Below are 16,987 nucleotides of genomic sequence, written 5' to 3'. Positions count from 1 at the left end.
AGTGGGCCTTCGGCTCCGAAAGCCCATATCGATGATGTTTCGTGCGCACGCTGACACTTGTTGATGGGTCAGCATTGAAATATGCAGCAATTTGCGGAAGGGTTGCACTTCTGTCACGTTGAACGATTCTCTTCAGTCGCCGTTTGTCTCGTTCTTGCAGGATCTTTTGGCCGCAGCTATGTTCGAGATTTGATGTTTTACTGGATTCCTGATAATCATGATACAGATGTGAAACGGTCGCGTGGGAAAATCCCCACTTCATCGCGACCTCGGAGATACTGTATCCCATCGCACGTTCACCAACTATAACACAACGTTGAAATTCACTTAAATCTTGATAACCGGCCACTGTAGCAGCAGTAGCCGATCTAACAACAGCGCCAGACAACTACGTTGCCGACCGCAGCGCCGTATTATGCCTGTTTACGAGGTGTGGCTAGAAAAAAACCGGACTATTACTGGTGAAACAATAAAACGAATGCAATAAGGATGAAAGACGCGTGGCCTGTCACGTGACTCTCGCTCCGCCTACTGCTCGAGTTTCATCTGCCTCCTGCACTCAGTCTGCCCGTGGCGTCTGTTTTAAGTAGTTGACGTTTTGTCTGTGCGTCGGAAAATGTTGAGTGTACAGAAAGAACAGCGTGTTAACATCAAATTTTGTTTCAAACTAGGAAAATCTGCAAGTGAAACGTTTGTAATGTTCCAACAAGTGTACGGCGATGATTGTTTATCGCGAACACAAGTGTTTGAGTGGTTTAAACGATTTAAAGATGGCCGCGAAGACACCAGTGATGACACTCGCACTGGCAGACCATTGTCAGCAAAAACTGATGCAAACATTGAAAAAATCGGTAAACTTGTTCGACAAGATCGCCGTTTAACAATCAGAGCAGTGTCTGAGTTAACAGGAGTTGACAAGGAAAGTGTTAGGCAGATTCTTCATGAAAGTTTCAACATGAACAAAGTGTGTTCAAAAATGGTTCCAAAATGTCTCACAATTGAACAGAAGGAACGCCGAAGAATGATTTGTTCTGACTTCCTGGAAAACATTGAAAGTGATCCCACCTTCTTACAAAATGTTATTACTTGCGATGAATCGTGGTTTTTTTACGATCCCGAAACTAAACGCCAATCGATGCATTGGAAAACTCCTGGTTCTCCACGACAAAAAAAAGCACGAATGTCAAAATCGAAATTCAAGGCAATGATGATTGTTTTTTTGACATCAAAGGGATTGTGCACATTGATTGGGTACCAGAGGGACAAACAGTGAATCAGCATTACTACATTAGCGTCCTGGCTACCCTACGTGAGCGAGTACGGAGAAAACGGAACGATTTGTGGAGAAAAAAGTCATGGATCCTTCACCAAGACAATGCCCCAGCTCACAGTGCGTTGTCAGTGAAGACGTTTTTGGCAAAACACAACATTCCCATCTTAGATCATCCACCCTACTCACCTGATTTGGCCCCCTGTGACTTTTTTCTTTTCCCTAAAGTCAAGTCAGCTTTGAAAGGAACTAGATTTGAGACTGTTGAAGCAGTAAAAGAAAAAGCGACGGAAGTAATGTATGGACTTACCGAAAATGATCTGCAGCATTGCTATGAACAGTGGAAAATTCGTATGGAGCGGTGTAGAGACCGAGGAGGAGAGTACATTGAAGGAGATAACATGAAATTGTAAATAATTGTAAATCAATGTTTTTTCCAGCATCAGTCCGGTTTTTTTTCTAGCCGCACCTCGTACATATCTCATTATTTGAATACACATACACGTAGTAGTTTCTTTGGCACTTAAGTGTATATAGGGGACGTAATTACCACGGAGACATCGCCGAACTGGCCGTTATGGTTAAAGATATATTTATTGGACTCTGTTCTCGTGATGATGTGGCTGCAACAGTTGTTGACCGAAAATGTCGCAGCAGCTGTAAGTTGACGTTATGCTGTATGATGCTTGAAGTTATCAGCACTACGATGCTTGAAAGAACTTTGAAAATGTAATTGGATTGAAGAAAAATAGAAAAAAAGTTAATTCCAAATAAATTACCGTGTAAGAGAACTTCTGTATAGCATGAGGGGTTTTGATTAAAAGTTTTAAGCTGAACAAAAGCAGTAAAAATATGGATTTTTACCGGTGAAAAATTACAGAAGTACAGTAATCAGCCAGAGTATTATAACCACTGACCTGCTATTGTGGTGTCACCGCCAGACACTACACTTGCTAGGTGGTAGCCTTTAAATGGGCCGCGGTCCGTTAGTATAGGTCGGACCCGCGTGTCGCCACTATCAGTGATTGCAGACCGAGCGCCGCCACACGGCAGGTCTAGAGAAACTTCCTAGCACTCGCCCCACTTGTACAACCGACTTTGCTAGCGATGGTTCACTGACAAAATACGCTCTCATTTGCCGAGACTATAGTTAGCATAGCCTTCAGCTACGTCATTTGCTACGACCTAGCAAGGCGCCATTACCAGTTACTATTGATACTGAGTCATGTACAGTCAAGAGCGACGCTCATCATTTATGGATTAAAGTTAAGTATTCCACCAGCTACGTCCGTTTTTCTAAAGTCTAAATTCCTTGTCCTGTTCCAGACCTCATGCCAGCCTGCGTGAGCTAAAACGCGTGCCTTTCGGCTTCCTCTAGTACCCGGTGTTGGCTCTCCTGCCAACCCACAACAGCTATCGTTATAAACCCTGTCCAGGCGAGAGCAGCGTCACCTGGCAAGGAATGACTGCTGGTCAGACACACGCAGGGTGCGTGTCGTATCAGTGAGCGTGGTGTCCGTCTGTAGAATGGGGAAGGTGCACGATATATTTGAGTTTGAACGAGGGCAGATCGTTATCCCCCAGGGCTCGGTACGAGCATTTCGAAAACTGCACGACTTGTCGGTATTTGAGGAGTGCTGGGATGTGTCTTCAACGCCTGCCGAAACCAATGTGAAACTGAAACGTCGTAGAGTTGGCCTGCCACCCCTCTTTACAAATGTTGGACTTCGTAGGTTGGGCAGACTGGAAAAAGTCTGCGCCGAATTGTGGAGGAACTAACATCGACCTTTAATGGTGGACGGAGTACATGTGTGTCTGACAGTGCACCGAACATTCCTAACGATGGGCCTACACAAACGACGACCCATGCATGTGCCGATGTTAACACCACGACATCGGCAACTACGACTGATATGAGCATGAGACCATCGGCACTGGACGTTGTCACAGTGGCAGAGTGTTGCATGGATTGATAAATGCCGATACCTTCTTCATCATGCCGACGGATGGGCACGACTCCGTCGTCTTCCAGCTGAATAGCTCCTTGACACCTGTACTGCGGGATGGAGTCAAGCTGGCGGAGGCCCCATTATGCTCTGGGGAACATTCATGTGGGCATCCATGAGTCCAGTGGGGCTCGTACAAGGAACCATGACGGCCAACGAGTATCGTTCACTGGGTGCAGACCACGTACACCTCGTTTTTGACGATCATGTTTTCAAGAAGATAATGCGCCATGTCACAGGACCAGGAGAATGATGGAGTGGCCAGATGTGAACCCAATCGAACACATCTGGGATGTGATTGAACGTGGCATCAGAGCTCATCGCGTCCCTCCCCGGTATTAAAGGGAGCAAGGTTACTTATATGTAGACTGTCTAGTAAAATCATCAGACGATCTTTTCCAATTACAAAATAATCTAGAGGGAATTTCCGTATGGTGCGAAAACTGGCAATTAGCACGAAACAAGGAAAAGTGCGAGGTCATCCACATGGATACTAAAAGAAATCCGCAAAATTTTGGGTATACGATAAATCGCACAAATCTAAGGGCTGTCAATTCGACTAAATACCTAGGAATTACAATCACGCGCAACTTAAATTGGGAAGATCGCGTATATAATACTGTGATGAAGGCGAAGGCTGCGCTTTGTTGGCAAAATACTTAGAAGATGCGACAAACCCACTAAAGAGACAGCCTACTTTACACTTGTCCGTCCTCTGCTGGAATATTGCTGAGCGGTATGGGATCCTTAACAGGTAGGATAGACGGAGGACATCGAAAAAGTGCAAAGGATGGCAGCTCGTTTCGTGTTATCGCGCAATAGGGGCGAGAGTGTCACTGATATGATACGCGAGTTGGGGTGGCAGTCACTGAAACAAATGCGGTTTTCTTTGCGGCGAGATCTATTTACGAAATTTCAATCACCAACTTTCTCTTTCGAATGCGAAAATATTTTGTTGACACCCACCTACGTAGGGAGAAATGATCATCGTAATAAAATAAGAGAAATCAGAGCTCGAACGGAAAGATTTCCTTATTCCCACGCGTCATTCGAGAGTAGAATGGTAGAAAAGTAGTATGAAAATGGTTCGATGAACCCTCTGCCAGCCACTTCAGTGTGAACTGCAGAGTAACCGTGAAGATGTAGATGTAGATTTAGAAATGGTCCCAGCTCCCTCCAGCGATGAACCAAGATCGCATTGCTTCAAAGCCATGACATGTCGCCGCTGTTATCCGCACCGGAGGTGGACATACTCGTTATTAGGTAGGTGGTCGTAATTTTCTTGCTTATTAGTGTATATTGGGATTATCGGATGACTCAAGTGATAAAAACAATTTAGCTATTATGAGTAATTTGTTTCTAATTTGGTTAGTACTGGCAAGTACACGTGGAAACAGCAAGCTATTAATACTTATTATCCAAAGGCAGCAGGTCAGGTGTTGAGTTGATGAGTGGACGCAAAATGGTAAGTCTATACTGACAGGCAACGTCCACTTAGTGGTGCAGTTATGACCGTGTAGAAAACCTCACGTAGTAAATTATGTGATGTGTTTGGGGATAGACTTAGACGCAGAGGAAAACTATCAGACTAACGTTGGTACGTATCAGGATACCAATGATAACAATATCTGTGCTTATACCGTAACACACTGTAAAAATGTTTTTATCAAAACACTACATTAGAGCCCGGTGCTTCGCTCGAGTAGACTGTATGACCTGCAGGGATTTGTTTTGTTTTCATTTCATCAAATTTCTACATTGTTCACAAAATGCAAAGCCTTCTAAGCTTTTCACGCTAATTAAGGCCATGTAAGTATGGTCCTTCAAACCAAAAAGTGATTCTAGCACATGGAGTCCAAAGTTTTTGTTAACTATGCCTTTTGTGTTCTTGTGGATATATTTCCACTTCAGCTTTCACCACCTAACAAATATTTTTCTATATCTAACTGAGAAGTGAAGTACCAGTTTTCTTCAGTTTAGCTTTAAATTTTTCTTAATGTAATAAAATATTTTCTTCAAAGTTTTCATCCCCTATGGCAATCCCATAGGGACTGTATTCCCAGAAAGAGTGAAACATGTATTTTTTCATCTGCAACTGTGAAGCCAAACACCAATTTTCAGAGATTTAACTTATAAAATTCTTTTGCAATTAAATATTTTCATAAAACGTTTCACGTTCTATTTCACCCCATTAGAGATTAAATTTCCAAAAACGGCGAAACAAGCATATTTTTACTTTTAACTGAGAATCAAAATTTAAATTTTCATAGACTTAGCTTTAAAAATGCTTTCATAATAAAATATTTTCATAAAAAAATCTCAGCCCCTATCCCACCCCATTAGAGGTTTAATTTCCAAAAACCCTGAAACACGTATTGTTTTATTTATTACCAATATGTCAAATATCAGTGTTCATATGAGGTTTGAAAATACCTTAGTAGTTCTTTAATAATAACATATTTTCGAGAAAAGCTTCCTCCACTGTTTCACCCCTAATAATGTTAAATTTCCAAAAACTCTGAAACGCGTATTTCATTTTACTACCGAGATAGCAAATACCAGTTGCGCAGGTGTAGCTTCAAAATTGCCTTAAAAGCGACATTTTTCAAGGAAACACTTCATCCCCTATTTCAAACCCTTAGGGTTGAAATTTCGAAAAATCCCTCCTTAAACGACCCCTCCCATATAAGAGCCACATCTTGTCCAAACTTAGAGCTTCTATCCTTAGCAGTTCGGACTGGGCGATGGTGAGTCAGTCAGTCAGTACATTGCCTTTTATGTACAGAGATTACGTTACTGTTGCAAAAATTGCAATATGTATTATGCAGTTCTCATCTGGTAACAAGACTGCGTCTTTGTGTCAGTAATAAATAAACGAATGAGTAAGTAAATAGGTTTTATAAACGTTACATTACGTTATGTCACAGGCGCTATGATAACACATATCTCAGTAGATCTTAAACTGAGAGTCTTACCGTATCAGCTTTGTCTCCTTATTTCGTTTAGGGTTGTTCAAGTCTGAAAACAAGTAAGTCTCTCTTTACTCATTCCAGTAAGGTTCATTAATTATCCTGTTAATCGAGTTCGTCAAACGTTTCAGCTTCGGTGACACGTTGGGTGATATATCTGTCGTACGTCTGTTCCCTTCTCAATGGTCTCTCAAATTAACTTCGAGTCCTATCAGCTTTAGCTTTCCGAATCTGCCAGAGTGAAACACGAATGAAAAAGGAACGTATTTCAAAAGAGAAAAAGTTCAGGGAATACTGGTGTTCGCAATGTTCTGTCACTTTCCAAAGTTACATCACAGGACTCGTCGCCTTTGAAACGAATCGGAAACTTCGGAAAAAGAGGTAGGCTTAAAAAAAATTTTCTTTAATAATCTAAATAACTTTACTGATTACTGCCACCGCGTCGCTGTGGAAGTCAGCTACTTATGAAAGACTTGATCCTCTGAATGTACCATCTTGTCACTGGAGAAATGCGTAAACTACGCAACAAGTGCATGATATTCATATCCATAAGAAAATGTAGAAGTATGTGCCAGTAGGCTACAAGCAGCAGACTGTAAGCAGGAAGTTGAGTACTCCAGTGTTTTAGGTAAACGCCAGCATCCATGACGTGTGAATGTAACGCTGAGAAATACATTATGCAAAAGCAGAAACTAGATAAAAATCATATCTTCGTATTTTCAACTATAACGCTTACTTTCATCCACGAAGATATTCCCGAAGAGTTAACTATAGCAGTTCAGATTCAAAACTCTTACAATTAGACACGACAGAAACGATAACCGTTGGTCACTGGATTTGTTTTAATATTATTAACTAACCTGATGGTGAATAATATAAACAAAAATACAAACATTCCAGAAAATTAGCTGCATTGTACCATGAAATATTTTCCGAAATCAATTGACACATTCCTTTTCTAGAGGAAATATCAAGATCATGATCATTACGTTTTTAAAACAACTAACTATATATCTGTCTTTAATGTAAGAGTATTAGCCGCCCTTTCTAGCAGTTGTGTGGTTTTTAGTAGTGACGGCAGATACTGATAAACAGAAACTGGGCGAAAACAACTGACAAAATCGAGTCTCTGGCATAGGTGGCGCACTGATAAGACATTCGATTCTTGTACCTGAGGACGGCGGTTTAAAACGATGGCCGGCCATCCAATTTAACACAAAATAACGACCGCTCACGTGTGTGTGTGTGTGTGTGTGTGTGTGTGTGTGTGTGTGTGTGTGTGTGTGTGTAGGATAGATTAGATTTAGTTTTCGTTCCACAGACCCAAAAAATGAGATGATTCTCCTGGGTGTGGAACATGCCAGAAAGTATAACATAAAAATATAAAAGATTTGAATGTAACACTTACTACTCTGATCATTTTTCAGGAGATTATCAAAATAGGTGTATACAATACAGGAAACTAGAACGGCTTATATTAATACGCTCTCGGAATGATACGTTGTTATTCACTATTAATATGTTTATCATATGTACAAAATACCTAATCTTGAAGGTTGGGATCAAGTGCTGTCGAAACTGAAATCTGACAGACATTTTTACTTAAGCTGGCCTAACAGTCTCTGCTAAGATATTAATCTATAGAGTTGATGGAGTTGCCTGTCAAAACGTCTTTCAAACTGTTTAAGCCACGCTTTGCCTGAAACCATATTTTTAATGGTTGCTGGCAATTTATTGAAAATGTGTGTTCCAGAATATTGGACCCCTTTTTGGACCAAGTTAATTTATATTAGGTCTCTCTGTAGATTGTTCTTATTCCTAGTGTTGATACTATGTATTGAGCTATTGATTGGAAATAAAGATATATTACTTGCAACAAATTTCATTAAGGAGTAATTATACTGAGAAGCAATGGTTACAACAGGTTTCTACATGATATTCTTGAATTTACACCACAATGATTCTTATTACACGCTTTTGAACGCTAAAAACGTTTACTCGGTGTCATGAGTTACCCCATAACGTGATCCCGTAAGACATAATAGAATGAAAGGAAGCGAAGTACGCAACATACAATTCTCACTGCAAATGCAGACTTGTTTAGGCGCTTAAGCAATTCTGTGTTATGGCCGCCCCAACTGAATTTATTATCGCGTTGTAATGCCAGAAATTAAACACTGTCAATCCTTTCGATCTGCATGTTTTGAAATGTTAGCCTGGGGAAAGATGGCGTTATGGCACAGCAGCCAACGTTATTACCGGGTCATTCAATAGGTAAGCCGAGATGGCCAGTCAGACGTGAGAACATACCAACTGCAAGTTTTACACAATGCTGGGATGGAGATCCCTCTAATGCTGTTGGCATGAATTAATGCTACCAACATATTTGCGCCACTATGTCACCTCAGGATGTTTGCATAGAATGAAACCAGGTTTGGATTAACAAATGCACCTACAACATTAGTTAGATTGGTTCCCTTACTTGCTTACTTACTTACTTGCATACTAAGTATTCGGGTGAAAAATGAGGCTTCCACTGTCCTGCATTTCTCAGAGTTATAACTGAAACCCATTAAAAATGACCCTGAGATTCACATAACCCAATGGACATGTTACCAGCTTCTTACTTTTTATTGCAAACTAAGATGGAGTGATATTAACGGTTCTGTAATACCTTTTGTAAAATGTTGTTACAGTCAACTATCCATGATCTCAACACTGAATATTTTGTGCAACTGAAATACATTGCTAAGCAATGTATTTAAATTCCTGTACGTGGTGCATCTTGCCACGTTACTTAGTATTAATTGCAAATGTCGTACTCAGCTGCAGTAGTTTTGCATTCGGTGAATGTAATTATCATTATTTAACTTCAGACATCTGGATAACTACGTGTAATTTCGACACTATTGCCCTTATAGCTCTATATGAGCTGTGAGGAATATTCGAAATTTTCTAAGTTCTTTGCAGAGCCACCGTGAGATATATCGCAGAATGTGAAAATCAACTGAAAACATACATTTTTCATCTCGACCCTCATTACATAACTCTTGAACGTATTCGGACAGTGGAATAAATCATCAAGTGTAGTATAGAAAATGTTCTTAAACTAAATGACTGATAATTCATTCATCTTAACTATTACAACTATTAGCATATTTAGGCATTCATCGATAAAAATCTGAAAATGCAAACTTACGAGATTTGGCTGCCAAGGCAGCTACGTTACAGTTTGATGGCTTATGCTCTTGACAGGCACCAAAAAACTTTTAAAAATTTAAATTCGATTTGTCCATAAATCTTATGACTCGCGTCGTACAAGAATGGCATTTGTTATACCTAAGTACTCTGAAATTAAAATGAAACAGTCTTCTGTTCCGTAGTATAATTTGTATTACTGCAATGTGTTAAATGTGGTGTGCAGGATTTACTTAATCACATCCGTACTTAAAATTATATAAAAAATGGAAAACTTAAACAACTTATAAACGCTCAGCATATAGTCATAGCAACGGAAGAAAGCACCAATAGGAGCACAATAAAGGCGAATACGTGCCTATTTAAAAAAAGACGCAGACTGGAAAGTGGGGTACCAGCTGCGTCATTCTTGCCTTCGTCAGTGCTTTTTAAAATTTACTACAAAAATTTTGACAGGCGACCATATTCGCGCTCTTTTCAACATGCAACTCATCTTTTACTCCCAATAGATCCCTAGCTGTAACTCATGCACATCTACTAATCCATCGCTGTAAGTCGCTCATATTCATCCACTCGCACTTGCCTGTTGTCACTTACTCATTCAGTCTAACTCATTTTGGTTATTTCTTTGTGTCTCTCTGTCACTGTCTTCTGCCTCACAGCCAAAGTCTCCTTCATTCTGTCATACTACTACTTTCTCCTCTCACTGACAGTCTTTCTCTTGCTCGCTCTTACTACTACCATCATTCATTCTTTGGAACTGCTGCTGGCACTTCTCACTGTGACTTTATCTCTCTTCTTCATGGTCACTGCCGTAGAGGCTGTCTGTCATTATCATAGGGTGTAACCCACTTCCACTTTCTCCATCTATTAATTCATCTACCACTGGCATTGCCTACTTCACTCTTTTCCCAGCATTTGTCTGTCATTGTCATTATGTTTCACTGCCACTGTGGGCGTTTTTCTCTCACACTGCCATTGTCTTCTCCGCTTTTTCTGTACCATAACCACTGCCAAGAGCCTTCCAGTATTTGTTACTTTTCCGTCTCTTTCCTATTGACGCTGTCTCCTTCACTCTCAGCGCAAAACAAGTGCGAAATTGTTCGCAAGCCAAGATTTCTGGGAACGTTTTTAGAGGTGCTAAAGAAAATAGAATAACGCAGCTGGTAACCCACGTTTTAGTCATCTACTAAACAGCAACAAATTCGTCTCTGTTGTACTACGATAGGAGCATATTTCCGCCGTTTCCCTTGTTTTCTCTGCATATCACTCATATGAAAAGAACTTAACGATCAGTAAAATTTTGATAGTTTAGTTATGTGAAATTGAAATAACGCTAAACTATATAATTTCACAGCTCATACCGAGTTTTATGTGGCCAGAAACGTCACATGTGTCCTAGTTCTATAACAACATGACGTTCCCAGAACCCTTCTGATGATAACGGAGACACTTTACAGAATATTTCTCTGTGCTGCGTCAATTTATGAACTAGGTTTTCTCTGATACTGGATTTTGCGTGGCTACTTTACGTGTGCAGGTTGGGTAACTTCGAATCTCTGTGTCTCGGAAACCGAGACAGATATCAAAAATATCTTCAAGGTTCTCTGAGACCAGGATCATGCCCATATCGAAAAAATTACATCCATTTTCTGTGTATAGCCGTCTTGGTATCTTTGGTTGGGTTTTGGTACCCGTAAACGCAGTTTTAAGGATGTTTCTCAAAAACGTAAAACAATTTTGAAAATGGTAAGATAGCACTGCTAGATAAATTCATAGTGGTTGTACGTTAAAATTTTAGCAATATTCTGCGGTTGATTGTTATTTAGAATTCGTATTTTACGTGTACATTTAATGTAACCTCGAACCTTGACACGTATCCTTGTGAGCCGTCCCATTCTCCTTCGAAAGCAACGTTCAGTTTTGCCGTAGTTCTTAACGACTCACGTGTTCGGTAAGACTGTGCCTGGGGAGAAAGATGGACGAGATAGTGCGTGATATTATAGAGGCATTCCTCAGTGGCACTTCAACGCCAAAGGGAGCTGTCGTTTTCAATTTTAAATTCTCAGCTGTGTTCCGTACATACCTGTGACATCGATTAGAATGTGTTCATATCATATCTTTTCTGTTTCCAATGTCGTCTGCTAGTAGGAATGTGTGATTTGTCTGTAGCTGGCATTTCGAGATTTCTTAGTTGCCAGCAGGCTTCCTTGGATGTTAAGGGCGCTGAGCCGTGCTGCGGCTCGCGTTGGTGCCGTTGCTAGGTTGGCATCGTTTAGTTGGTATAGTTACGGTTGTCATCTTCTTCTTTTGTTCATTGGCGCCACTCCGTTTGCAAGTGTTGTCTGTCCGCTAGTGGCAGCAGCGGCGGTTATCGATGTCTAATAACGGTGGTACTATCTTTGGGGCGACGGGCGACGTTGTGGTGTTGTGAGTCGGCAGTTCGGTTGGGGACGGACGAGCAGCCAGGTCCGCGCAGCGCGGGAACACGCCGGGACCACTGGTGGAAGGGCTGTAGTTGTCAACCGGACCCAGGAAGTTTAAGTTGAGTGGACCTTAATTCAAGTAGTGAAACCTCTACCACTGTGAGATCTCGCCATTTGCTTGCGTATTGCTGCTTGCAGTGTCGCCGAGACGAAGAGCAGCGAGTGGAGCGTTTGGGGCAGGCGAACTTAATTAGCCTTCCTCCACTTCCTATTATTGATTGTTGCGTTCATTATGTTATTATTTGTGAAGTTCAACCAGTGGTATTTTTGCTGTCTAGTGGCCGCTAACGCCCCAGTTATCTGCCCTGGAGCTTAGTGTATCTTACGGCAGTGTACTTTTCCTCTCCTTGCCGCTGCTGTATGGTAAGGCGTGTAGTTCGACAGCTTCCTTGATTTGTGGGCCGTGTGGTGTGTGTGTGTGTGTGTGTGTGTGTTTTTTTCCTATTCTGATAGTAGTGGTTACTTTCTGCTTCCGGATGCTCTAAACATCAGAGTCTGAAGACGCCGTGCTGACCGCCGGTTCCGGCTTGGGTGTTATTCGATCGTTACATTGGTCATCGGACGTTAGGTAGATTCGGCAAATGATTATTGGTCATGCGTTTTAACTACCACTAGTCTGAGTTACCATCTCGTGAAGTGAATGCAACTCTTGGCTGCCTCTCTCATCACCTGCGAAGTTTCGAGGGGCTTTCCCTGGTCGATCCTTGGAGCAACGTCTGTGCCTCCCCCCCCCCCCCCCCCCCTTACTCGTTTCACCGTGGTTTGGTCAGATGTGATGACTGTTTTTTTTTGTTTTCCTTTTTTCTTTTAAACTAATAAAGTTTGAAGATGTTTAACGGGTTCTTAAAGAATTGCTAGTCAGGCTTTCAGCAGTAAGGCATTTGGCCATGCATGTTACTAGTCTTAAAATTTTAATTAGACAATTGTATTAAGGCAGTGAGATTTTGATGACTGTTCTTTTAAAAATATTTGATAACTGTAATTGCAAGTAGAAGAAGTTAACTGGTTCTTAAGATTGCTGCTCAGGCCTTCAGCCCTGAAGCAGTTTTAAATTATCACTATTGGAGCCTTCAGCTGAGAAATTGTTTTGAATTTCTTGTCATTAAGGCTTTCAGCCGTGGAACACTTCTTAATTTATTGTCACCTTTTATTTGTTGTTGTTTCTAAATAAAGTGTACGTGATTGAAAAATAAACTAACCAATAGCATTCGATTACGGTTCCGTCCACAATCGTAACCCAATCCTGCCTTCCTTGGTACCAGGTCCCGAGCAATTTAAGCAACTTTTGTGTACAGCTTTGGACATCGGTTACTTTGGCCACTGGTGAACATTCATGTGAGGTTGGCACGGGTATATACTGCTTACGCTGTCCGCGCTATTCCAAATTTCTGTGTAGTCCTGGCAACGGGCCAGGTTACTTTCGTCTTCCCTAGGACGACGGTGAGTAAGGGTTTTCTGAGTAGTATTTATGGTTGCTAAGCTGAACTGTGTAAGAGCTAGCTTTGTTTGAGTTTACAGTAGTTACTCTGATGTGTGGCACTGATAATGGTGCCGCACCCGCTATTCCCGTCAGCGAATGTTGTTAATTTAATTAGTATTCAGTTTATTCGATGAGATCTTTAGTGCAACTGCAACTTTGCGTGGACGAGCAGTGCGCCAGCTTTAATTCGTTTCGTATGTCGAACATGAATGTGTATCGCCTTTGCAGAATGCTCGTGTTAAGCCGTATTTTGCCGAACGGAGTGGCCGAGCGGTTCTACACGCTACAGTCTGGAACCACACGACCGGTACGGTCGCAGGTTCGAATCCTGCCTCGGGCATGGGTGTATGTGATATCCTTACGTTAGTTAGGTTTAAGTAGTTCTAAGTTCTAGGGGACTGATGACCGCAGCAGTTGGGTCCCATAGTGCTCAGAGCCATTTGAACAATTTTTTTAAGCAGTATTTTATTTACCGTGCCGTTTGTGTTTCATTCCCACTGACTTAGTAGGTCCTGTTCTGATGCATGATGTGCGTTTCTTTGTAAATCATGAGGCTCAACCTCTCGGGTTCGAACTGAATCCTCAGTTTCATCACATTTGGTAAACTCATTTACAAAATGACTGAGTTGTAAGAAATGTCCGAAGTGGGCTTTGCTCTCTGAAATTGACCGGCAAAGCCAGTTGCGCTTTGTCCCGGTGAGTATACATGCGGAGCGTAGAGGGTTTCTTCTAAATTTTATCTTTTATTGTGTGGATGATCAGTGATCTTGATAAATTGTAACCGGTTATTTAGCAGACTTCCCCCCCCCCCCCCCCATACATGTCAGTCCAGTTGTTGCGTTGTATAACGTACCATGTATCGAGATTCACTAGCCAACATTCCAAGTAACTGTGTTTTAACTTTACGTCTGAGTGTGTGAGTTACTTTTAATGAGGAAAGAAAAATTACATCTCACAGTTCCATTCCGCATCCTAGTGAGGATCCTTAAAAACAATCAGTTTTCACCTACCCTTAATAATGTTTCAACGAAATTTATCATGATTATTGTATATACGATATATGGATTGTAGTCTATTAAATCGTCAAATGATCAATGGACATGCGCCTTTTTATCAGTTTAATTAATAAATATTTGAATTAAATTGACCCAGTAATCAAAAATTTTGTTTGGTACTTGTTCTAATCAAGTGAACGTAGGCTCTACTTGCAGAACCATTTTTGGGACTTAGTAAATCAGAAAAGAGATGTTCCGCGAAGCTGATCCTACCAGTACCTCGCAGTCGTAAAAGACTATAGGTATCATTCACCCTCTGTATCTCGGAAACGGATACAGACTTCAACAAAATTTTGAAAGTTGTACGATATTGGGATCTTAGGAACACATCGCAAAAATTTCTGTCATTTGCTGTGTCTAGGCACTTTAGACTCCGTTGCTCGATTTTGGTACGAAAAGGTGGTAAAATATCCTTTCTGGGGTGTTTTCTAAGGAACTGCCCATAAATTAACATTGACTCTATAAGCTCCTTAAAACCCACCGTGGACCACATCAGATGCAAAAAGAAATAACCGATTTCCTGCGTTTACATAATTAGGAGGAAGTGTGTAACATTCACAGTTTCATCCTGTACTGTACGATAGTGACTCTTAGACGGTCCTTCAGTTGAGTATAGGAATGAGGCCTAGCCCAGGTGATATACAAACAACTTGACCCTACCCTTCTATCACAAATAGAACTCGAGGCATAAGTCCCGAAAGAATTTCGTTTTTATGTGCTGCGTTTGGAGCATATCAGGTGCGTGTGTGTGCCCATTTACGAATTAATGTGCGATGTGAATGTAAAATGATCCGTTCCACGATATTACGATTTATAGTGCAAACGATCCACGGAAAATGAAACCAGCTTGCGGTCAGCTCTTGATAATTCTAAGTTCAAGGGGCCACAGAATAATTTCGATTATTTGAAAGTTCGATTTAACGAAGCTGAAGCAGGAAAATATCACAAGAAAGAGATCATGCACAAATTAAAAGTCAAAACATAGTGTCGTAATATGAATAACATTCGTATTCCTTATAAAGGATATCCTAAACTTTCGCGAATTTCTACTCAGTTTAACATTTCAGACAAAAGACACACACGAAATTCAAAAGATGCAGAACAAGGCTTCTGTTCTGCAAAGAAATCGACGATCTCTTCCTGCTTCTGTGATCTCGATCGTGTTTGCTCAGTCGCATTTTCTATTCTTGTGAAAGGTGAAATTACATCGTCTAGTTCTGATCTACGGATGTAAATGACATGCGGTTTTCTCTTTTCGTGATACGGTATTTTCTTTTGCTTTTTCATTGTCTTCAGAGAAGTCATTTAGAAATTCCAACCTCTGTCAACGCACTGCAGAACTCCACATGATCATCGTAATGTGCGAAATCCTCAAATGTTATAAGTGCTTCTAGATAAGGAAGATAACCGCGTGAGAGCCAGGCATTTGTGCTACTCAGTAGTCACTTTTTGAAGTTTATATTGGGAGTCTAAGAAAATCACCTAAGGTAGTACTGTTCAAAATAGAAGAAAAGCTCCAATAACGATACGTGCGGAATCCAATACCCGTTGAGATATGGGCCGCTGAAGATCCGCATTTGACAGCTGTAATTTTATTTACAAGTGAGACAGGGTTCGCAAGAGACGTCAATGCAAATCACCTGAATACACTCAGGTGGGCAAATGCAAATCCTGGAGCAATCAAGGAGGTGAAGCATTAGGATCCCTGTAGTATCAATGCCTGGGCGGGAATTGTCGGTGACAGAGTCGTGGGGCCATAAACTATGACGAACAGATTAACAGGTGCTGTACGTTACCGATTTCTGCGTGATGAATCACGAGCGCTATTAGAGAACGTTACACTTGCACAAAGACAACTGCTTTGGTTTATGAACCACCACATTTTCTACAGATAGCGCGACTGTACCTCACTGCAACGTTTCAGCGACGATGGACTAGTCGAAGAGTTCCGGTGGGTACAGTATCATGTCCTTTTCAGAACTGAATTTTTTGGATTTCTATCTGTGGGGACATTTACAAGGAGTGGTATATGCGCAACCTATCGACCATGTGCTGACGAGCCAGTTAGGTTTAAGTAGTTCTAAGTGTAGGGGAATGATGACCTCAGATGTTAAGTCCCATAGAGCTTAGAGCCATTTGAGCCATTTTTTTTTGTACTGGCGTAACAGCAGCGTGTCAGAACCGCAGGTCACGGAATCCTACAGGCGCCAGGTGTACTGAAAGACAGTGTCATTCACGGCAATGAAGGACGAGTCAACATGGAGCTCTTAACACAGTATCTACATAATGGGCACATGGGAATAACTGGACTGATTGGTCCAAATCTCAACAGATTCTAAGAACTTTTCTTCTAGTTTTGACTGATACTATCTCCTCTAGCAATATGTGACACTTGTTTTAAGCAATATGTGCCACTTGTTTTAAACACCTCGTATAGTGTAGTATGTTGCTGAGTACTGAGTAAGTGAAAGAGTGTCACGAAGAGGTGAAAGTCTAAACAATTACCGAAATATTGGGATTATC

Source organism: Schistocerca piceifrons, chromosome 8 (assembly GCF_021461385.2).
Source record: "Schistocerca piceifrons isolate TAMUIC-IGC-003096 chromosome 8, iqSchPice1.1, whole genome shotgun sequence".
Lineage (NCBI taxonomy): Eukaryota > Metazoa > Arthropoda > Insecta > Orthoptera > Acrididae > Schistocerca > Schistocerca piceifrons.
The sequence above is the reverse complement of the archived record's forward strand: the minus strand, read 5'-3'. Positions refer to the sequence as shown.